General features: G+C 43.1%; 1 protein-coding gene and 1 long non-coding RNA gene across 5 annotated transcripts in view; one reads left to right on the top strand and one right to left on the bottom strand.

Annotated features, from left to right (window-relative positions):
• The window catches only part of PTPRG (protein tyrosine phosphatase receptor type G), a 640,445-nt gene that overhangs the window by 401,523 nt on the left and 213,727 nt on the right, over positions 1 to 25,195 (top strand). The window lies entirely within an intron of this gene.
• LOC311631604 lies at positions 19,089 to 23,629 on the bottom strand. The gene is made up of 3 exons (XR_014796608.1): positions 22,576 to 23,629; positions 21,956 to 22,499; positions 19,089 to 20,732 (listed from the first exon to the last, which is right to left on the bottom strand). It is a non-coding gene; the product is annotated as an uncharacterized lncRNA (long non-coding RNA).

The raw sequence follows: 25,195 nt of genomic DNA, 5'->3' as shown, positions 1-25,195 counted from the left end.
GCTTTAATTATTTAAATTAATTTATTGTCAGGGTAAGTGTGGGTGGAGATATTATAACCATACATAGGGAGTGCCCTTAGAAAATTATGCTCCCCGTATATTTTTCTGGATTCTTGTTAGTTGGTCAAAATGCTCTGCATAAAAAGTGACCTGTGGTCAGATATGTTTAGGAAATACTGTATAATATGTCTTCCTCTCACAGCTTGATACTGGGCTATCAGTAAAATTTTAAAGGAATATCTCAGCAGAGCAGTGACGTAAATGCCATTTAACCAGGAATCTCCCAAACTCAGCTGGCACGGAAATCTTCTTGTTTGCATATCCTCAGAGGCTACTGCTGAGGTGAATACACAGTGATTTCCAATCGCATGTTGAATAAATGCATGAACACACTACAGTGCGGCCCAGTAGTTGAGTGGAGAGCCTTCTCCAATGCTGGTGCTCTGTAGAATACCGGTACTTAAATTACTTCCTTGCACCTCTCCAGTTTCTGAGTTATCAACAGTGTTTGCTCAGTCAGTGGATTAACAGAGCCTTGATGCAAACTGCCCCAGTCTCAGGGAACTTTTATTTGAGCAGGTGCTCAGGCAGAAGCCCTGAGGCGGAAGCTGCCTGGCTGTTAGCGCAAGGGAAGGGCAGAGTGATGGGAATGCAGTGCCTTGTGGACCATGGGAAGCTCTGCTTTTACTCCAGGAGAGATAGGAAGCCCTTGGAGTGTTCTCAGTGGAAGAATATATATATATATATATATATATATATATATATATATATATATGCGCCAGATTATAGATAACTGATCTGTAATATTTTATAGTAATATTTCATTCAGTTTTAAAATTTTCTTTTAAATTTTTCATTATGTAATATTCAGATTTTATTGTGTAATATGTATTACATATCAAATTTCCTTACATAATGATACACACTAAAGGAGAATATAATATAGCAAAATGATTAAACACAGCAATAATAAACCTCCCTGAAGGCTTGTTTGAGTAAATAGACGTAGAGTGCTTTGAGCATCTTCCAAGTTCATCAGTGTCTCTCATTAATATTGTGTCCACGTCCTCTCCTTACATTAGATAGCAGATCCTGAATCCATCCCTCCTTCTGTTTCTTTCTTTCCCACTGTTTCCTTCCTGGTCAGAGCCATCAGCATCATGTAGAGTCCTAACCCGTTTCTGTTGACCCCACAATTTACTTCTTACCCAGGAACCAAAGTTTGAAGTATGAGAATTGCATTACACTTTCCCTCTGCTTAAAGTCTTCCTGTGATTTCCAGTCATATGTTGAATAACTGCAAAGATCCTCGTTCTACAAGGCCCCCTTGGTCTTGCTCCTAACTCTCCTCCTATCCATGCTCCCGTCCCCCCCTCCTTGTTTTCACTGGCTGTTTCTTCAATCCAGAATGTTCTCCCCTGCTTATTCCTCTTTGTGGCTCGTTCCTTTCCAAATCCTGCCCATTAGAACATTGCTCGCTCTCTCCCTTTCCAGCTGTCACATTCCTTCCTGTTACCCAGTTTCATTTTCCTTGGAGCACCCATCACTTTTAGAAATTACTTATTGATTTGTTTACTTGTTTATGAACGCGCCTCCTCCTCCCATGCACATGCACTGCATGTAATCTTCTGGAGCGGAGAGGCGTCCGTCTGTCTCGTTCACTGTGGCTGATGGATGCGGTCCCATAAAAGGGAAAGCCGTGGTACCTGTTAGGACCAACTTGCTCATATTCTATCTTCATCTTTTTTTAAAAAATATATTTTATTGATTTTGTACAGAGAGGAAGGGAGAGAGATAGAGAGTTAGCAACATCTATGAGAGAGAGTCATCGATCAGCTGCCTCTTGAACACCCCCTACTGGGGATATGCCCGCAACCAAGGTACATGCCCTTGACCGGAATCGAACCCGGGACCTTTCAGTCCCCACGCCGATGCTCTATCCATTGAGACAAACCGGTTTCGGCTCTATCTTCATCTTGTTGTCTCCGTGTAGAAGACAAGGAGCTCTAATGCCCAAGACGGAAAAACCTGTCATTCGTTCATGAAAGAGTCGCTTAACGAAGCAAGTCCTCCCCCAAAACTACCGCTTGCCTTAAGGATGCGAAAGACCCAGATAAATTAGCTACTCCCAAACAAACACATTCATCCTGAGGCTGAGGGTGATGATCCTTTAAAGGTGTCTGCTTCCAGCGTGTAGCTAGTATTAACTACCGTTACATCTGCACATCAAGACAGATGATTGCCATTAGTTGATGAGGCCCACGATTTTTGAGAGCCGTTAACATGTGCACGAGCAATTACTGGAGCAGAGTTAGAAGGCTTGCCTGCGGGGATTTTACGTTGAGATGATCAGTTTCCTTCATGGGCCCTGCGGATTGTTTGCCGCCTTTCTCTGCAGGTCCATTCACTCACCAAAAGAAAAGGTGCTCCAGCCCATCCATACAGAGTGAGGACGTTCCCAGGCCTGTGCCCCGCCCTCCCCTTAGCCCAGACTTCATCCCTGCTCACTGGAAACGCGGCATTGTGGTCAGCATTGCAGAGTTCCAGAGTGAACAAGAAAAGCAAGCTTGTTGACTTTATGGCACCGAAGGGGCCAGCAGAGTGAATATTATCGAGAATTTATGTCAAAATTAAATGAGCTTTTCTTTCTCTACCAAAACCAAATTCAAGTAATTTTGACTCATTCCTTATTAAGTGGAAAATAAAACTAAACAAACAAACAAAGAAGCTCTCACGTGATAGTCTGTTTTCCACATTCAGGTGAAAAGCTGTCAGTCCTCAGTGCGAACACCCTGCCTCTCCTGTGCTCAGTCTCCCTGTTCTCTCCATCAGTTCATAGAACTCTTGATGTAAGCAGCAGCTGGATGGAATCAGGTAACAGATTTATAGACTCTGGGGTGTTGCCCCCTACCCCCTTTTTAAAAAATATATCTTTATTGATTTCAGAGAGGAAGGGAGAGGGAAAGAGAGATAGAAACATCAATGATGACAGTCCCCCACCAGGGATCAAGCCCACAACCTAGGCATGTGCCCTTGATCAGAATCAAACCTGGCCGACGCTCTATCCACTGAGCCAAACCACCCAGGGCAGGCGCCCACCCCCCCCCCTTTTTTTTTTTTTTAGCAGGTCAGTATCTTTGATTTCATTTAGGGCAACCAAATTGATCTCAAAGATGCCTGAAATTCCACCAATTGAGTTCAGGTATTGCTGCCTCATCCAATGCTAACAGAAGGGAAAGAGCAAAATGAAAAAGTTCCATCTTTATTGAACATGCTAATAAAACTCCTCAGATCCTGCTCCAGGGGTAGCTTGCGAAGAGCAAGCATCACTAGGAGAAGATACACAGGAAGACACTGTGGGAGGACACAGGTGCGATGGCGGAGACGCTTCCCGGGGAAGGAGGAGGGCCGGACACCACGCGAAGGAGGGTGTGGACCAGGGAGAGGAAGTGTTAGAGCAAGAAGTGTGCCTCCTCTGGGGAGCATGTGACTGGGGTGAACAGTGGTGTACAGAGAGAGTGGTTGGTAGCGGGTTTGGATAGTTTTGAACGGATGGTGTGGAAGAAGGTATCCACTTGGTCTTTGGGGCCCTAGCATGGAACTAGGACCTGTAGAAGCAGACTCTACAAGGAAACTGGTCACCACTCGGGCACAGCTCCCAGGCAGCAGCAGGTGCTTCTCAAGGGCTTGTCCCTTTCAGGTAATTCAGGGGAGATTTTTTAAAATCTCATTTTTTTTTCCAATCCCCCCTGGGGAACTCCTGAATCAGGTGTCCAGAAATAAACAACATTCCCCTATAGTTCTATCATCAACACCTCCTGGGACAACAATAATACATATGTTTTCAAAAAGTACTTACTATGTGAACTTAGAGCACTCAACATTCAGTCATCACTTATAAATGCATCTCTTTATGAAACCAGCAGCTAATGACCAGTGTCTCTGTTTGTCAGGTAAAACTGAGGTAAGAAGGAGAGTCCATCTGATGGAATCTCAGTAGAGCCTCACATTGGTGGACTTGGCAGGAATCACTGAAGAGCCTGAGTGTGAGCTTTGCTGGTGCAGTGAGCCCTGTTAGCATTTTCTGATCGCATTGTACTGTTCGCAGGGAGCCCTGTTAGTGTTTTCACCTATTTCTCCCCATGCTTGGCCAGGGGTAAGGGGAAGATGAAAATATACTCAGTATCAAAGTGAATATGATCATACCTGCTGTATCACTATGCCGATTATAAACATTTTCCATATTTAAAAAATACTCTTCACTTCAAAAATGAAATCTAATTTTCTTTCTTGCATCTTGCTTCGTTCTACATTTTTTTTGTTTGTGTTTTACAATGAATACATTTTATTTTAGGATTAGAGAAGAGCCGTGGCCGGGTGGCTCAGTTGGTTGGGGCATGGTTCCGTACACCAAAAGGTTGCACGTACAACTGATAGATGTTTTCACATCCATGTTTCTCTGGCTCTAAGATCTGTAAAAATATATTTGAAAAAAAAGATTAGGGAAGAAATAATAGAACAGTGAGCCTAACTTAATGTCATTTCTGAGACCTTAATTTTCTAAGCAGAAAGTACAAAGTTAGCATATGAAAGCATAAAAACTAATTTTCTTCAAAATGCAAATGGTTTCATAGCCTTTCGATTATCCAAGTAATATATGTTTATTTTGTAATTGTGAGTTACAAATTACTTAGTAATACATAAATCTTATTATGTATTACTGTTACATAATGAGATTATGAATTATGCAATAATTCAAACAGTGTATGAGCTAAGAAGAAAATATGTGTTTTTTCTAAAAAGTATGTGTTATTACTGCAAAAACTTAAGCACTCTATGGAAATGTCAGTTTGCTGCATATAGTTTTAAAGGCTCATTTTCACATCCTAGAGGATAGGATCTTCCATTGTCAATAAGCAGTTATCTACACTCTGAGCCAGACTACAGGGGTTCAAATTTCATTAACTATGAGATTTGGGGCATCTAATTAACCTGTTTCTTTATCTATAGACTTATATTTAATATCCACCTGATGAGAGTTTTTATATCTGTAATAATAAGAGCATAATATGCTAATTAGACCGGACGTCCATCCTTCCGGACGACCTTCTGGATGAAGCCAGGGCTGTGATCCACCAGCAGGCTGTGATGGGTGGGCATGGCCTCCCTCTGCAAGGGAAGCCTGGGTCCTGGGTGCCAGAGGGAAGCTGGTGCAGGCAGCTGGGGAAGGAAGGCCTACTCGCATACTCTTGCAGGGATTTGGTGCATTGGGTCTGGAGTGTGTGTGTGTGTGTGTGTGTGTGTGTATATATATATATATATATATATATATATATATATATATATATATATATATATATATATATAATTGATTTCAGAGTGGAAAGGAGAGAGAAAGAGAGATAGAAAAAATAATGATGAAAGAGAATCGTTGATTGGCTGCCTCCTGCATGCTGCATGCCAGGGATCCAGCCTGCAACCCGGGCATGTGCCCTGATCAGGAATCAAACTGTGACCTCCTTATTCCTAGGTCGACACTCAACTACTGTGCCACACTGGCTGGGGGAGACCTTTTAGCTGAGTTAAAAGTTTGATATTTATAAAATGCCTAGTTTTACATCACTTAGTAGGTGATCAGTACATTTTGCTTCTCCTTATGATGTGGATATGACAATTTATTTTAGCAATGCCTTGTTGATGGACATTTGGCTCCTTCTGTTTCCCTGGTTTCCCCTGTTATAAATGTCACAGCTATGTGCAGTATGTATTTGGGATAAACTCGGATTCCTTAGGGACCAGCCAGATAACATGAAGGTGAAAGGTAGGAATTATTTCAATTGCTATTTGGTTTGTTGACATTTGGGAAAATAAGCCAACATTAGTCTGGAGTTCTGGCTTTTTCCAGAAGAACCTGGAAATCTGTTTAAAAAAGCCAAAGTCTGTATTTATGTGTATACTACACACTTTATGTAAAACACACCATCTTGGCCTTCACCAGTGACTTGTGGGCTAGAATTGGTGATCAGTTAACCAGTTTATTCCATCTCAAAGCCAAAGTTATTTGGGTTTCAGCTCCCTATGTTTGTTTTTACTTCATGAATTAAGAATGTGCCGGGTGCCATATGGAGTTAATTGGTTTTGTATTCTATATAATATAATTTGGTGGCTTTGTATATAAATTCTGCAGCTGTCTGCAATAATAATTACTTTTCCCCACCAGGTAGCAGAGTTACTAATCTGAGGTTAATAAACCTCCTGAAATTGCATGTGAAATTTGGTATATTTAGGAGTCTTTTTATTTTTTGCACTTAATGCTTCATTCAGACTATCTAGTATTGTGTTCTGATACTCCTTGTCCCACCCCACTCTCCAAATAGGAAAGAATCTGGAGAGAAAAAAAAAACATTTTTTTCTATAGCAGTAATTTGTCTTTTACTTCCTAATGTACAGGAAATATAAAATTTACATAAAGTTTTATTCAGACCCTCGTTTCTCATCTCAGGACCAGAAGTGACTGTCCTCCCAGACTCAGTGGTCAGGGAAAAAGCTGGTCTCCCGTTAGTTTCTATGACCTCAGGGTCAAGCACAGCTGCTAGAACCTTGTAGGTGACATATTTAAATTTTTGGTAAAGTAAAAGAATGAATCTGCTGTTCTTAGTTAATTTGGACATTTAAGGATTCTTTTAGCTTGAGTTTACAAGAGCTAGCTCACAAACTTCTATCTTTTAGTCAAATCTGGTTCTAATGCCAGCCCTTGGCATACCAGAAGCAGTATTGATGGGCATTTTGCTTTGACATACTGACTGGCAAACACAATGCTTTTCACCTTCCCTTGCCTTAGGAGAGGGTAGAAAGTTCAGCAGGTTTTACCCAACAGGCTTTGTTCAATTTAAGTAGATTATGGTGTGAACGATGGAATTGGAGATCAGAGCTGGCAGGGAGCTGGGGTTTGAATAGGACCCTCAATTTGTTTGACATGTCTACTATTCTTATGAATGGATGGAACCCTGGTTTTCGGTGATTGGTAGAAAGATTGGCTCCAGGATTGATAAGAGTCTTGGGTGGATTAGTCAATTGATTTGCTAAGAGCTTGAATGATACGCCCTTTGAGTCTGACATTCACCCAGCAACAGCTTAAGATAAAAAAAGCCTAGTGACACTAGTGTTTCAGAGGTATTTTGCACATAAACTACAAGAGGTTTTGCTATAGGACTGTTATCCCTGCAGAAAATGAAAACCTTTATTTTAGTTAGTAAAAACAGGTAATTAATTGCTCGGTGATTTATTGTTTAATGTTGTTTATGTGAAGCCTGTTATTTTTTGGCTGCTCTCTTTTAAAATTTGTTCTCTGACCTTATTATATGTTTATTAAAATAATGTGATCAATAAACTCAAAACAAAACAAACACATTACTTAGGAAGATGCTTCATTAATGAATTAAATGTAACCTCAAAAGGCTGCAGTTTAACTGTATAACCTCTGTGTAACCTCTTCTAAATAGTTTAATTAAATAGAAAAAATGACAACAGTGCCGATTATCTGTCAGTAAATTATACCTCTGTGTTGTACTTACACATAATCCCGAATCAACCTCAAATATAAACATGTTAGTAAACAGATATTGAGGTTTTTGTCTTCATAGTCCTGATGGAAACATCAGGAAATCAGGACTCTCCCTGACTAAACATGGAGTTGATGGAAAACAGAGTGGGATGGCTGTGAGCACTGCTAACAGGAATGTGTATGTCCCCAGTGCTGCCATTGGACCTTCAGCCAAAGCCCTCTGCCTCTCCCACTTCTTACAGCTTCTTGCTGGCTTTCTGCAGCATTTTTTCTCCTACTTATTAGAAAGTGCTTCATTTGGTTTGGACTGTTGCTTCTTGCTATGCATGGCTCCAAGTGTTATCTTTGAATGCATTTCTTCTGTCACTCCTCATCATTCTTATTTATTTACATGTAAATAAACAAACAAAATTATAATTCTCAGGCACAGTTACCAAAAATGACTAAACTTTCTGGAATTTAGATGTGTTTAACATCGTCTCTTTTGCTGACATGGAAACCCAGAGAGACGGATTGTTCTGACTCCGGGTCCAATGTTGGCAATGCCAGGGCTGAATGTCAAGAGATTAAATAATCTGCTTTCCTGGCCTACGGAAAATGTTACAGAATATACTAGTTTTCATGGTGTCTTAGAACATAGTAAACCTAGGAATGTAAGGTTTTGAAAAAATACTAACAAGATTAAACCAGTGGTTGTGCAAAAATCAATAATGCTGTTATTAACCACATTTCTATTGGGGAGTAATTGAATCTAAGGTTTCTCTTAGGACATAGAGCCGCTTTCTCAGTCAGCAAGAGGTTCAAAGAAGTCTAACTTTGGTCATTATTAGGAAGACAGATGACATAGGGTGTCTGGGGAATGTCTGTTTCATGGTTACCAACTCAGTTTCATCCTTCTCCAACTCCTCTTTGCCTTGATTCAAATAGGTACGTTATTTAACTTCACCTGGTGGTAGTAATGAATGAATTCCTGCTTCTGTCAAGATGGTGTTCCTATTCCCCCACTTTTCCAGGATGTACTTTATTGTTATTTTAGCCATCTAACCTAATAATAGAGTAATATACAAATTAACCATCACTCTGCTACACAAAAGCCATGCCCACAATCAGAGTAGGAATGCAAATTAACCCAACAAAGATGGCAGTTAATTTGCATATGTGGAGGGAGGGAGGAGTGAAGACTGAAGACAGCATAGAAGGAAGAGGGTGGGAAAGTGGAAAGCAAGGCAGCTGTGGCTGCTGGAGGGAAAGCACTGGCTAGGCACACAGCAGCCGGAGGCAGAGGGGGCTGCGGAAGCAGCAGGTTGGGTGGGCAGGGCGGGGCATGCAGTGGTGGTGGCAGCTCAGGAGGCTGCGGAGATGGTACACTGCAGCGGGAGAGGTGGCGGTGGTGGGAGGAAAGCCCACTGGAAGTCTTGCAGGAATATTCTTGCAACAGGTGCCTAGTAGCTATAATAATGAAAGTCCACTGCTTCATGTTTGTGGTATGTTTACTAGGAAAACCTGTATAGGACTTGTGCTGTTTGAATGCCAAGCAGCTTGAGGAGAACATTTGGTAGCTGCCCTGCCTGCCTTTAAGCAGCGATGGGATGGATGGGATGGATACTGGACTTAGAGCAAAGCCGCTCTGGGTTCCATTCGCTGTGTGTGGATTCCCCAGGGGAATCGTTTTGGCCATTTCACCACTTACTGCTCTCCATCAAGTGGGTATCTGAAGAAAGAAAGGAAACATTTTTGGACACAAGTCATCCTTCTCTAATGTGTTATCTGATAAAGATTGATTGTCTTATAAATAAATTTAAACTCAGTAAATCTGATACATGCTTTAGACTTTAATTTACATTTCTGGCTGTGGGACCTTGCATAGGGCTTCGCTTTGTGTTTTGTGACATGAGGCTTTCCAGCTCCTCAATTTCCCTGCTGTTTATTAGCTTGAGCGCTATCTTTCTGGCGTATGTGAACCTCTTTGTCAGGTGAGCTAGAAGGAAGATGTTTAGGTAGTAGGCTGGGAGTTAGACCAGAGGTGTTCATAGGTGGGCAGTGAGGTCAGAGTTAGACACCAACAGGTAGAGGGATGAAGCACTAAGAAATTTTAATACATGGTGTCTTAGCTGTCGCTACCCACCTCTGTGCTTAAGAACTTAATTGTAAAAAAAAAATAAAAAAATAGAGGTCTGGCCCTGGCTGGTGTGGCTCATTTGGTTGAAGGGTTGTTCTGGGTACTGAAGGGATGTATGTTGATTTCTCAGTTGGGGCACATACCCTTGTTACGAGGAGGCAACCAATGGGTGTTTCTCTCTCAATCGATTCCCTACCTTCTTTCCTCCCTCCCCTCCCCTCTCCCTCCTTCCCTCCCTCCCTCCCTCCCTCCCTCTCCAAATCAATAAAAACATATCTTTGAGTGAGGATTAGGGGGAAAAATTTTTCAATGATTTTAAAATAATTATAGGTCTGAATTATATATATATATATATATATATATATATATATATATATATAGAGAGAGAGAGAGAGAGAGAGAGAGAGAGAGAGAGCACGCAACACTCATGTTCTTGATGCAAATGCACTTATGTTACTGTGTGGAGCCTTGCTTTACATTTTCCCTTTGGCATTTGAGAGCTTAGTTCTGCAGCCTCGGCAGAAGGACCTGGAAGGACTGAGGATGTTTGGTGCCTGTGTTCCTCTGTAATTAATATTTTATGAATTCTCAATTCAATACTATGGAAAATCATTTTTCTAGTCCTTTTGATACTGTTTTTCCTTTATCTCACTAACCAAAGTTCCCATGCTTTTTTAATTGACACCGCCTGGCTTTAAGTTATTAGAGCTTCAAAAGGGATAGGGATTTTGTCTTGTTGACAAGTATGAAATGTAACCATTTGGAGTAATATTTTCCCCTTTGAATTCTTTTCATGACTCCAGTTATTCTAGTGGTTTTTCCTTTGAATTTCTCTCTATCCTTCAAATTCACCACGTGTCAGAATAACTCTCTTTTGAACTAATGGAAACACCAATGTTTTTTAGACACAATGAAAATTAAGCTGATTGGAAGTAGTGGCGGAGATAGGTTATGTAGAGTCTTCAGTGTTGGCCTGGCTGTCATCAGAGCTCCAAGAGCAAACCTCAGTGGTGTCTTCCTCAGGTGTTGGCTTTTAGGAGGCAAAACCATTTTTATATTCATTCTCGGATTTTACTGATGCATTTCTAATCACAAGTTTCTCAAAAGGTTAATAGAACTCGCCATGCTTTATTGTCATGATGTTTAAATGATTTCTTTTTCAATAAAGGGTACGCTATTAAAGAGAGGAATGATTTTGCAGCCCATGCATTAAGCTACGCAATGCCATTTGTCTTAAGTCTCGGTAATCAATGGTGCGAGTGGGGCCGGTTTATTTCCCATAGTTACTAGCATCGCTGCATAAATAGCCACAGTGGAATTGATCTCTGAGAATAACGTAGATTTTACCACATACAAGAGTTTGATGATGACTGTATTAAACGCTGGGCTTGGGTTAGTGTTAGTTGTCATTGAATACAGAGGTGTTAGAAACTTCATCCTTACAGATTGAAAATACAATATTATGGGCAAGACAATTTTTTTTTTACATTAACTACTTGTCCGTATATTTCACTTCCTAGACAAGTCCTTGTACTGCATGTATCTTGACTTTTCTGAAGCTCAGTAAAGTATTATGGTTACCACGGGCACCTGCTTTGTGCACATCTCAGAGGCACGAAGAGTGATGTGGTCAGTTAGTACGCAAGATGTGACCACAGACATGTGTCTGGGTTTGGATGCAGCCCTTTCACTCCCGCCTGCGAGAATTGGGCATGTAACTTTACTTCGCAAGCCTCAGTTTCCTCATCTTAAAAATGGGAATGGAAATCCTACTTAGAAGATTGTTGTATAAAACACAATAAATATGTGTTGCTGGTACTTGGCAGGGTGCCTGATATATGGCCAAATAAATGGTAAGAGTGACTATATCTGTTCTTATTGTCACAACGGCTTAGTCAAAAGGAGACTCATTCAATTGAAGGAAAGGGGCCCCTTACTGTTTACATTTTGTCTCTTTTTCCTTTTCATATTGTTTATTTCTCAATGGCTCTTTTATAGGGTAATTGGGGAATGAAGCTTATTATGCTCATTCAAAATTGTTTTCCTGCAGAAGATTAAAACTCAGTAATGAATAGGGCAGAGGAGATAAGACCTCCCGTGTGGGCTGGGGGAACATTGAGGGCAGAAAGGTCTGTGTTCCATGCAGCGCCCTCGCTCTCTCCAGAACAGTCCCCCTTAAACGGCCTCCACTGCCAATTATCCGCTTCTGACCCTGGTGACAGAGGTGACTGGCTGCTTCACTTCTGCTGGAGAGCCACAGCCTGCTGATGCCCCTTTCCTCTCCCCTCCCCAGGAAAATGCAGTTTCCACCCGGGGGACTTGTGTCAGAGTAAACCAGTTCCTCAGACACCCATCCCACAACCAGGGTCTTAGATGTGCTGAACCGTGGCTGCAAGCAAGTGTCTGCTTACAAATAATTTGTACCATGCCTGAAAAGGCCTCGACGCCATGCTAAATCGAATTTCTCCAAATATTTTCTAGGGCCAACTCATATTTTAAGCCAAGCAGCTGGCAAAAAGTTACCTGTAGGCTAGTTCAGTCAGATTTTAACCTAGTCAGAGGCTGCACCAAAGAAATAAACTTACTTCGTAAGCACAGATTTTTTGAATCCATCAGGACAAAAAGAGCTCCAGAGCAATGTGCTTTTTAAGGATAGGATTTGCTAAAGGGTTATCTGGGAATGAGTGCTCATCTATAGGACGAGGCCCGGCAGGGAAGGCAGGCACGTTGCTGTGTTTCAGTAAGTCATTTTCCTTGTTACAATAGCCAGTCACATCCATTGTTGGAAGCCTGGTTGGTGCCCAAATGCTCCGCACAGTGTTTGCGACTCGTGATTACTTATCCCCCCGTCTTTTTAGATGTGCTCTCTGCGAATCAGCCCAGCCTGCATTTAAGCTTGAAAAATGTTCCTTAGGAGTCCTTGCTATCAAAGCATCCATTAATTACCGAGCGGATAAAAGATAGCGGTTTACTGGAAGTCAGGATCTGCATGGCTCTTTGTTCTGGAGGGGAGGAGAGGAGTCTCTGTGGAAAGGAGGTCCACTCTTAAAAGTACCCTTTTCATGTCCTTTTGAAAGATCGGCATTTCAAAACTTTTTATAGATAGTTCTTTCAAAATGATCTTTCTCTGGTGACACCCACATTCTGCCGGAAATCATTCTTGCATTTCTAGCAGTGATACATTAATTACTGCCTATACATTTTAATAGTTTAATCTGTCATATTCTATGAGAGAGGTGTTTCTGATTCCAAACAAAAACGGAAATGCATGAGCAAACACATGATGAAATACGTGGTTTCATTAAATCCTGTTGTTAATTCAGTCAGGAGAAAATTGTTTCATTCACACAGAGAACAGGAGGCTGAGGTATCGTGACTGCATTTCCAAATCTGCACACACCTTGCTATTCGTAGTCAAGCCTCACTGCCATATTCGGTTTTGTTGTCTGGTAGCCATCAAACAAGGATGTGGAGTCAGGATCTGAGAGGAGAAAGCTTTTGTGTGCTGTAGCTTTGTTAGCACTCACGGGGTACATTGAACAGAAACCAACTCAAGTTCGCTTAAACATAAAAGGACAGTTTCTTATAAAGATAGAGGGGTGTCTCGTGCAACTCAAGGGCACACCTGTGGCTAGAAAGGGCTGGCCGGCAGATAGGAAGCTTCCTTTACACCCGCAGTTTCTGCTTGTGTCTTCAGGTTGTTTCTTTTGTATCTTGTCCATCAGCAGGTTCTCACAGTCAGGGTGATGCATTCTGGTTCCCGATACTTTTTGTATTTGTATATTATGAATTAAGATTCCAAAAACCCAGGAGATTAGTCCAGTGGTCACGTGGTCCATACCTGGTCCAGTTGGCTATGGCCTTTATGTAGAGAACAAAAATGGCAGGAAAGACACCTGATTGGTCCAGTGGTCAAGTGGTCCATATCTGGTCCAGATAGCTCATGGTATAGAGAACTAATATGGCCGACCAGGGCCTACTCCAGTGATTCTCTATATGAGTGTTTCCAGTGAGATGGGAGCTGGCTGAGTTCCTAAAATGATTTTTCCCTCACATACTAAGAACCTATTCATTTTTTTTCTTTGCAAGACTATTTGCATCAAAGCTCAAGAGTGGTGGTCTTGCAAGAACACTCTGTTATCTTCTGGGCATGGCTTAGAAGTGTCCTCACGGGTCTGCATGAGACTCTATTTGGACACACTTCTGGTTACTTCATTCTCATAGATCTCCCATTTTCAGAAGTTTCAACTTTGTCTCCCACAACAGGAGAGATGGTGTCTATTATTTAACAACAGGCTCATTATCAAAAGGTGGCCAGAGGTGTCTCAGCTATAGTTGACATCCCTAGCACGCCCTTAAACACGGCTAAAAACACCAGGTATTATTTATGAACGAGTCACTTTAGCAGCATGTCCTCTGAAGGGATGCCTGGGTTATTTATTTATTAATTTACCCATCTCCGTTGGAAAAAAGTACCATCTGGATGCTGTCCACATTTTAAAAACACATAAATTAAAATCCAATGCAAATTGACTACAATGAGGGTGACCTTCAAACTGCCTCTTGTCCCAGCCAGCTAGTTCCCATTCTGCTTGTTCTGAAAGGCGGGGTGGGGGGAGTGTGAAAAGGGGAAGATGCGCACACACACACACACACACATACACACACACACACACACACACACACACACACATATCCGAACATTTACTTGGTGAGATTAGGTCTCCTTTCATAAGACCTTGCATTTACTTTAGACTTTATTATGGGCGATGATAAAATGTGAACTATGAATCCCATTGCAAGGGTAACGTTTATTAATTAACGCAGTGCGTGCCTCCTGCCTGCCACCTTCCCCCTGTCACAGGGCACTGTCCATTCTGATTTTCCAGCTTGCCTTTTCTGGCTCTGGTCGAGTGACCCTATAAATTGCTTTCATGGTAATTCTTACATTACTGTTAAAGGATATAGGTTTGATGAGTAAATCTATTGTTTACAATTTACCTCAATCATCCGTGTATTCTGAGTGACTTCAATTTTCAATCTCACGAGGCTTTTAATGAAGTCATGTGTATTCAAACATAGATAGGTGTTCTAAATATATTCACGGTTCTAAAAAGATAGAAAAATTCTCCCTGTATTTTTCTAACTTAAATCACTTTTTTTACACTTATGTAAGTTCATTTTAATGCGTTACCAAAAAAAGTTTATTAAAATTTTTTTTTGTTGTGACTGATATTTACATGTTAACTTAATGTTAATCAGTCAAAATCCTCATAAATTACTTTGTAAAGATAGTCTAATTGAAAGATTGCCTAAAGGAATTATTAGAAGTAGGTATGAGGACAAAATATATAGAAGATGAATTAGTATTTTTAATGAATGGTACAACATTTCTAAAGTAAAGACTTTAGCCGAGGGATTTATTGTAGAGTTGTGGTTAAATGGGTATTAGCTTGAGCATGTTTCATAATTACGGGTGAAGGGAATCGGGCTTTTCCTGGAAATGCCATCATTGGTCAGTCAGTTGACTTTCAAATGAGTACTGAGGAGGCGTAGGTCTTGGAGTAGTGGGGGATTCATAAATCATAAAATCTCGTTTGGGATGTGAGATGCACTCGTGAACCGTTAAAAAACAGCAAACATGACATGACAAATGTTGAGTTACAGACAAACCCAAGGATATGGTGTGAGTGTCTATAATGGAATTAACCGTGCAAAATCTGAACAGGACAAGGAGTTGTCATTGGCTGTACTGGGGATGAAGGCTGATTTGCCTCTGGAATGGGGCAGGAATTTAGACAGAGCCCCGCTGTCTTTGTAACAGTTAACAAAGGGATATTGAGCGCTGAGCTTATGCTGGTTTGCCATGTTAGGTGCACGAGGCAGAGCAAGAACCCTAAATACAGTCAGAGGGACACAGCGGACCTACAGGTGACATTGGCAGAAAAGGAGCAGAGTGGTTTACCTAGCCTGGAAGTTCAGGGACAGCTTCCTGAGAGGAGTTTCGTATTCTGTGAAACCTAAGGAATGTAGAAGAGTTGGATAAGAGGACCTGGGGAGATGTGTTCCAGGGACGGGGAACAACATGTCAAGGCCCAGAGTTTAGGGAGTGAATGGCACTTTGAGGAAAAGTTCAGGATAGTGAATGGGCCAAGTAAAAGCATAATAAGATAGTGCTGGCCAGGTAGCTCATTTGTTTTGAGCTTAGTCCCGATACTCCAAGGTGGTAGGTTTGATCCCCGGTCAGAACACATACAAGAATCATCCAATGAATACATGAATAAGTGGAACAACAAACTGATGTTTCTCTCTCTCTCTCTCTCTCTCTCTCTCTCCTCCCCCCAAATTAATCAATCAATAATTTTTTAATAAAGCATAATAAGAGGGAAGACTAGTGATGGTGTCAGAGGATATGGCAGTACTGAGTTAGGATTTTATCCTGAGGGAAATGAGAATCCTTGAAAGTGATTTGCAGAGATCGAGTGATGTGATCAGAGTTATCTACCAGGCAGTGACTGGGACTGTGATGGGGACGGGCGAATGGACTGAGAAGGCCTACAATCTGAGGTCACCTTGGGAAGTTACACAGTAAGTGATGATGGTTACTTAACTAGATCTGACAGGGGCAGGGACCAGAGAAAGGAGTGGGCCGATGTAAGGGATATTTGGGACATGAGGGTGACAACTCTTAGTGTTGGAGTGAAGAGAAGAAAGAGATGATGTGAAGGTTTGGGCTTGCACAGCTGGGTCCCAGGCCTTGCTCTCTTGAGTCGGTGAGTCCAGCGAGGCACATTCTGTAGGAAACACACAAGCAATATCCATTGAAGAAGTCTAACAAACAGATTGGTTTGATGGATCTGCCTCTCAGGAGATGTCTGACCTGGAAATAATGATGTGAGAGGCTTTGCATGCATGCAGAAATCAAATGCCTTTGTGATGAGAGTGCCTAGGGGAAGTTGGGTTGAGTGAGGACTGATCATCCTGAGCTGGGAGTCAGAGCCTTGAGGAGACGCTGAGGAGAAGAGGGGCCTATGGTGAAGACACAGGGAAATAGCCAGAGAAATGGAGAGACCTGTGCTCACACCGCAAGAGGCACATTAAAATTTTGAGAGATGCAGGAGCCGTCAACAGCCTCACGTGCCTCAGAGCCACGTGAGGATAAGGTCTGTAAGGGAATTCAGCAAAGAGAAAACTTACTGATGGCCTTCCCACAATCATTTGCTTTATTCAGATTTCATAGATATAAATTTCAATAGGAATATCCAGCATCCATTTGCTGAACAATCCTGAATACTGATATGCCAGGACAGGAAATCCTGAAGTCTCCAGTGGCTAAATTGGCAACACTAATAGACCTTTTGTGGCCCAGGAAGGAATGAAACAACTGGCTTTTATGAAGAGCATTTCCATTTTACAAAAGTATTGAAGGAAGGAGGGAAGCAACAAATCTGATTTAGTGAAGACATTTTCCTTGACAGCAAGATTTACTCCTGGGTTATAAATTCGCCGTGATCGAGCCTCAAATGCAGCGAAAGTTAAATTCCACCTATATCTCACTCAACGCCTAACATGATTTAAATGACAAGATTTTAGAAGTGACATGTAGCCTTGGATCTAAATATATTTTTTATGGCTGGGAATTTTAATTTCAGATCAGTGAAAAATCATGATGCCTCTCCATGTGTGAGAGACTTAGAGTGGAGTGGTCCTGGGTGCTGGCCGGTCAGACAGAGCCATGCGCGCTGAGGCCAGTGGATGGCAGAATTCACACGGGCTCATCTGCAGACTCCTCCTGCAGGATAATGTGGCTGAATGACCCACCTGGTTCTGAGATAGACGTGAGGAGTTCACCTCGTGTTAATCTCACAGAGCATGTTCACTTTGCCAGTGATGTGCTGGCGTAGGACCCTATAAAGCATCAGGTGCGCATGCCCTGCCCCTGCCTTCCACCCCGGCTCCTTCTAGAAAACACACTTTCCCAGTTCGGGTCACTCCAGTGTCCCTGTTACTTTCATTGCCCCTGTACTTTTTTGAGTAAATGCAAATTAAGGAGGGAGGGGGAAAGGGAGACAATGTGGTAACAGCCACCTTGACTGCCCTTGAGGTTTCCTGGGACCCTTCTTGTTCATTGATGATTCTCATGGAGAAAATGAGAATGCTAGTTAGTGTGTCCGGGTGAGCATATGGATTATCTTATTCTCACAGGCACCGATGAGGACAGTATTATCTTCGTGTACCTGATGTGAGGAAACTGAGGTACAAAGAGGTTCTGTCACCAGCCCCGGATCACCCTGCCAGGAAGTGCCCCCGAGTGGCTCCCTGAGGTCTGAGGGTGGGGTCTCTTCCAGTCTCCCCATTTGTCAGTTACACTCACTGAGCAGTAGGTGCTTATTGAGAGTCCTCCCAGCCGGTGTAGATTTCCATTGTGATGGTGACCAGTCTAGTCAGGTGATTGAGAGAAAGGAATTCAGGCCAAGTCAGCACCCCTACCCCTAAAAGCAAGTTGAAAAATATCCTTTCCAGCAGAATAAAACTATGAGCAATTTAAAAGTAAATATAATCAGCGCCATGCCATGGCTGTGTTTCCCCAATGTTGGTCTGCGGTGGGCATGGCCTCCACAGCAGCCAGTCCTTGGCGGGGCTGGTTCCATAAAAGCAATGCGCGCAGCCTCGCCTGTTCATTTTCAGTTAGTTTGTTCCCTATGGCTGTCCTTGTCCATGGCTCCTTCCTGGGGAGAAGGACTGTGCTACACTGACTCCGGTGATGGGCGAGAAGGTTGAACGCTTTGAGGCAGGACAGGAGCCTCCTGTCCTGGGCTTCACCCCCAGCCTCTGAGTTAGTGTCCTCAGGTGGGAACAGCACAATCCTGGGGTCAGCTTACAGTTGGCGTCTGAACCTCGGGGCTCTGCTTGGAGCTTGAAAATGGCCTTGTTTCGGCACTGCATCTGAAGACTTGTTCTCAGTCCAAGGCCCAGCCCCAGCCGGAAGAGGGTGGCATGCATTCCCGCCTGCCAGGCCAGCCTGCTCTTTCCAAAGCTCAGCAGCACCTCCACACGGAGTGGCTCCCTCCAACCTGAACCCAGGCAGAAGGTGCAGCTCCGAGTTCCTGCCCTGTGGGGTGGGGTGAGGACGTGGAAAGATTCTCCCAGGTCATTTCAGAGTAATTGTAACAATAATGCATTAAAGTGTCAGTCAGGGAATGACGGATGGAATTTGCCTTCATTTTTCTCGTTTATTTGCTTTCGGTCCTGTCTTCACCACCCTCTACTTAAAAAATGCAGGCCGCGCTGCCCTGCCCCATCCCCAGCACTTTCTCTGAAGTCCTTTATTACTGCAAAGTGACATGTGAAACCTTGCCACTGACATTCATAGACTCGGAATCCGACTCCTTCAATTGCTTTATTAATGCATTGGCTTTCAGCAGAAAAGCCAGCACATTGCAGCACGCGGGACATTTCTGATTATGACAATGACATTTATCATTCTCTAATGGAAGAGCTGTGGCTTTGAGGCGGAAAGTTGGCGGGTGCATCCAGTGCGAAATTCTCACTCTAGATGCAGTCCTCGCTGAGTAGCGGTTCTCTCGGGCCCCAGCAAACTGCAGCCTTGCACCGTCTGTGGGTGCATGCCCAGTGGTGAGTGCGAGCTCTGTCGCTGCCCTTTAACTCTTCCCTTCATGAGTGAAGGATTCACGCCATATGGATTTGGTGCTATGTTCAACACACCACCTTTGCTCTCTGTGAGTCTGACACTGTCTGTGCCCTTGAGATGATATATCAGCGAATAGATAAAAATTCTTGGCATCATGGCGGTTACATTCTAGCAAGGGGTAGGCAAACCAACAAAAACATTACAAATACCATATGTTAGAAAGATGCAGAATACTTGGGAAAAACAAGGTAGGTGAAGGGGGATTAGTTTGGCCGTGGATTCGTTGGGGGTCGGGGTTGATTGAGCTGTAATGGGCCTTGTTGGAAAGTGACTTTGATGCAAAGCCTGGAAGGTGAGTCTGCTCTGGAACATCTCAGAGCTCACAGGAACTCCAGACTGGCTTGGCAAGAAATCCACATTGGAGGAGATTAGTTTCCTGAGTTAGTGGAAACTAAAAATGCTTCTTCTTTTTTCTGTTCAACTTCTGAGTCCTGTTTCCTTTTGTCCATAGCCTGGCACTGTTCGGGGACCAAGACTGACCCTCCTTTTATTCGTCACTCCAGTGGGCATTGGATCGCATTGGGGGAATTGAGAATATGGCATCTGTGTGTGGGTGACATTTACAGTGCGTCATGAAATCCGTTCACGAGTTAAGCAAAGGGAGAGTGCTGGCTTTTGGCAGGCTTTGCCTCCCTCGCCTTTATGCCGTCAGTGTGATTCACTGGCCTAATTCCGTTCTAATGGTTCACTTATGTATGCAACTTCTTGGGAAGGAAAGAGATAAAGATGTCCCCAGAGCAGTTTTACTGAGATGTTGGTCCAAAAAGAAACAGTGTAAATAAACAGCAAGAATAGCAGTCGCTGAGGAAGGCAGCGTGCTCAGAACAAGCCGGAAGACAGATGCTGGTCCTTGGACCATCCTCTGATTACATGGCCATGAGGAGGCGCAGCCTCCGGGGCACGGTCTTGGCTGTGGCTGTGGGACCTCACAGGCCAGCGCAGAGCCCTGCACCTGCACTCAGATAACTCCGCTGCATTTGCCATCCCTGCCCACCACCCTGGCTCAGTGCTGCCCCCATAGTGTCCCTCAGGTACAGGAGCTGGGAATGGTGATTATCTAGTGATGATATTCTTCCACTGCATTGCCTCATCTCATCCCGTTAGAGAACTGCTTTTTATCTTCAGTTAAAGGCTGTGGAAACCGAGGCCATGGGTGGTTACCTCAGTGAGCCCTGGTGCTTACAACTAGTTAGGTGATGGCATGAGGGTGGGAGGCAGGCAGTCTGGCTGCAGTGGGCAAGAATATATTTGGTTCCATCTAGATAGGTCCTTACTGGCACGATGCCAGATTATGCAATTTGTTTCTTGATGTTCAAGTTAACATCTCCAATCCTCACCTAATACCTTTTTTTTTTTTTTTGCTCTGGTTTTGTGTTATTCGGATTGTGGCGGGAGGGTGTTGTCTTTTTTTTGTTGTTGTTAACAAATACAAATTAAACATAAAAATAAATTCTACTCCAAAATAACCCTTAATAATTTAAGAAAAGTACATCAGTTGCATTCTAGACATTTAAAATCTATCTCACAATTTAAATTTCAACAGTAAGAAGAGTGGATTTTATAATTGTTTTGTGATCACATATCAAAAGAAAAAACTTTACTAACATCTTTTATTCAGTTTTTATCCATATCAGCGAGAATCAAAATTGTCAAATTTTCCAATGGCAGTTTCTCCACACCAGAAGGTAGTCATGACTCTCAAAAGAAACAATTTTGGGGGTTTTCCTGCCTTCAAAATGTTTATCAAATCCTGTATTTCTCAAAGGCTTTTGAAACATGTAGAAAATAAGTAAGAAATATCCCACGAATGAAACATACCAAATGTCAGTAATAAGCGACACATTCCTTTTGGGAAATGGCTGTTTAAAAAAATAAATAAATAAAATCCAGTCTGTATATGCAAAGTAAAGCAAGGAAATTCAGTCTTTTTTTTCTTTTCTTCTTTAAAAATACATTTTTCCTAAAATATCATTCCACAAAATTGGAAGTGAAGGAATAAAAGGTGAGGAGAGAAAAGAGAAAGGGAGGGCACACACACCATTAACACAAAAAGTAAAATTGTACAAACTTAAGCAGTTTATAAGAGACCAGGGTCATACTGCAAGATACCAAAGGATGGTTGAAGGAATCACCATTCTGCAGGAACAGGGTTTGTACTGCTGCGTGAAGAGCAATTCACTGCCTTGGAGCAATTCCCCTTCCCATTCCAAATCCTGGTTTCTGCACCATGCCTCCACGGGGAGGGCCTCTCATTCCGCCACCCAGCCCACCTCGAGGGCCTCCAGGTCCCCGAAGGCGGTTATCTCGCCTGTCTCCTTCCCGGGCAGCTCGATTCTTCTTCTCTTCCACATTCAGACGGACTTCACCCCTGAACATGATGGGCCTGTTGCTAAGAACCTTTTGGACAGGCTCAGAATCATCAAACACAACGAAACCAAAATTGGGTAATTTCCCACCACTGTTAATGTGCAGCTCCACCACATTCCCATAATTTTGAAAGAAATCTTTAAGCTCTGATTTGTCGACCTCATGAGGCAGATTGCCAATGAAGAGTTCTCACCTAATACCTTAATCTCTCCTTGCCCACATGCCCTTCTGCTAGGATGTCCCCTTTCTCTAAAAACCTGGGGAGTTTATGCCTGTTTATAAAAAAGGGCACCTTTCCTGCTGTAATTTTCTCAGTGTTTTCGGGAAATTTATTTCCTTTTATTGAATACGAATGCATCTGGAGAAGGACCAGTAACCTGGTTTTCCTTTGTAGACACCGCAGTGTCTGGCCAAGTGGGAGCTCAGTAAGTACCTATGGAATTCATCCAGGTGTTTATTCAACAGCATTTATTGAGGTCCTGTTCTATTCTGGGCAGTGCTCCAGCTTCACAAACTCAGCAACACTGACCTTTTGGGTGGGACAATTCTGTGTTGTGGGGCGTAGTTCTGTGATTGTGGGGTGTCTAGTGGCATCACTGGCCTCTTCACACTAGATGCCAGTAGCACCCCCTCTAAGTTTTGACAATCAAACGTGTCTCCAGATACTACTAACTGTCCCTTGGGGTGACATCACTCCTGGTTGAGAACCTGTGGTTGAGATGCTCAGGTTGCACAGTCTAGTCAGGTTGTGATGGTGACCAGTCTAGTCAGGTGATTGAGAGAAAGGAATTCGGGCCAAGTCAGCACCCCTACCCCTGGCATTCTCCTATGCCAAAATCTTAGTCTTTATCTCTGGTCAAAATCCTGGTCCATCTAGGAGCTGGGCAGCGTGACTGAGTGTATTAGTCAGCTCGGCTGCCATAACAGCATACCAGAGACCAGAAGGCTTCGCCAACAGGAATTTACTTCTCACAGATTGGCAGGCTTGTGGTTGTGAGAATTAAATGAACCGATGCTGTAGTTTTCTGAATATTAAGTATTCAGTAAGTACTTACTGTCCATATTTGGCATGTGTGCATTGAATAGCAGAGTTAAGGTACCTATTGGCAAGATGAGTTTCCTTCTGACGCCTCTTCTTGTGGCTTCTGGTAGCATCCATGTCTGTCTGCTCACGTGAGCTCTTCTCCAGGCCCTTTTATGGAGAGAGCCAGCTGGATGTCTTATACGGGTGTCTGAGAGCCTTATCCTTATGGCATCTATCCTAATTACTCCTCCAAAGATCCCACCTCCAAGTGCCATCTCTCTGGGTGTTAGGGATTCAACATAGGAACTTAAGGAGGGACACAGACATTCATTCTGTGAGCGTGAGTCAGGCAGACCAGACGACTCATGTTCCAGCTAATTATTTGGACACGTTAGTTAGCCTAATTCCTGACCTGCTAAATGACAATAACTGCCTTTTGGGTTTGTTTTGGAGAGTACATGAAACAATCTGTCTTAAGAAGTGCAATTTTTAGCAGGAAAGAGGTTTTTGTTTTTCCATTCCTCTCCAGAAGTCTCTCCATACATAACCTTGGGTGGTGATACAGACCTTCCTCCCTTCAAGGCTAGGAAAACACACCAAAGTAAGTTTGTAGCACTTGGTATAGTTTTTTCCAGAGCATTTGATTAAATATATTACAATTTATCCAGTGAATTAATAATGCTTTATTTCTTAGTTGCCAAAATTGTCACGATTGAAATGAGCCAGAGGTGTGTGTGTGTGTGTGTGTGTGTGTGTGTGTGTGTAAGAGAGTGGGGGGAGAGAGAGCAAGAGAGGGAGAGAGAGGAGAAAAAAAAGAGCAGTGTTTATTTGTACTACTGAAGTAAAAAAAAAAAAAATTTAAAAATAAGGTAGAAACTTCTGGAAAGTTCCTTACCCTATCTGGTAAGAATCAGCGTGTTCATGCAATTTTCCTCTAATAAAATTGTGGAAACAAGATGAGTCATGGCAACATGAAAGCGGAAAACGTTTTTCCAAAGACTCTGCTGTTTGTCCCACATTTCCCTTCGCTCGGGGCACAGCGTGGCCTCTATACAGACCTGAACCTCAGATGGGTTTTGGTAGATCTGAAGCGTGTCCTTGTACACACTGTTATTTGCCATCCTGGCCAGTTAATTTCCTAGATGGTGGTTAAGCCAGTGTGGCTGCGTGTTAAATTGATTTCAGGATCTGTTTGGGGTTACCAGCCACGTGGGGACCCCTGCAGCTGGTGGTGGCCCCAACTCTGCTGCATGGAGACGCTCAGCTGTAACCACTTGGCGCCTGGGGCTGTGGTAGCTGCCGCCCCCGCCTTCCCCTCCCCGCCCCCGCGTCAGAGCATCGCGTTAAATATTTTAAAGCGTTGTTTTACTCAGTGAGACGCGCCTGACATTAAACAGATTAAATAAGAAATTGTTGGTTTCTGGTGGTTTTCAGCGTTAAGTATTTTTTATAGTTAGTTACTTATTCCAGCTGACAACCAGCCTCGCATCGTTAATATTTAAAAAGTTGCTTTTATAGCTGCGCGGCGCATCTGGGTATAAACCATGATGTGAGGATCGCCTCTAAATTTTGAAAGACTCCTCCTAATGAACACGAGAAGAAAGTGTTTTTATTTTCTAAGCATATTTATATTTCATCCACCCAAGTGGGTTCTGAGTTTCTCGGATTGGAGACAGTTTCCCCCCCAGAATCAGGTTTAACGTCTTGTCAGATGCCAGGCACAAAGCAGGCGTGGACAGAGACGTTTGTTTCACGATGAACAACTACAGGGAGCGCGCAGTGGGCGATGATTAAGACATCATTCTGTTTCCCTCGGAAGCTCTCTGAGACATTAGGGATGAGTCCATCTGCCCTCGCAGTTTATTTGTAGTTGCGCATGGTTCTCGGGAGCAGGGTTTTAAAGTGGAAAGCAGGGTAAGGAAGTACCGCCATTCAGCCCCTGCTCAGTGACGTCAGGTGGAGCCTGGTCCTCACATGGGCTTCTCTTCTGAGAGCGCTCGTAACCCTGGGGTGTGTGTTCTGTACATTCACCAGCTTCCGTCACTTTGAGACTTTGATTGGGAGGCCTCCTTAGGCAAGCGCCGGGGTTGCCAGGATGCAGGAGATGGGTGCAGAGGTGAGGCGGAGGGCATGATGCTGGACACACCAGCCTGGCTTTGTCCTTTTGGCTAAGCATGAATCAAGACACTTCACCTCTTAGTTTCCAGTGTGTCAGTCTCTTCCTGTAAAGTGGGAACAGGAACAGCTCATTGGTGTGTTGGTTATGAGAATTAAATGAGCTGAGGCATATTGGAGCTTTCTGCTCAGCACCCACCGATCTTGAGTATTCATTAAATACTGCCTTTATTTTGTGTGTGCGCAGTGGAACAGCAGAGTTAACTTCTTGCAGCAGTGCTGCAGAGAAGGGTT

The sequence above is a fragment of the Pipistrellus hanaki genome (assembly GCF_964339955.1).
Source record: "Pipistrellus hanaki genome assembly, chromosome: 13".
NCBI lineage: Eukaryota > Metazoa > Chordata > Mammalia > Chiroptera > Vespertilionidae > Pipistrellus > Pipistrellus hanaki.
Note: the sequence above shows the minus strand (reverse complement) of the source record. Positions and strands in the feature narration are given on the sequence as shown.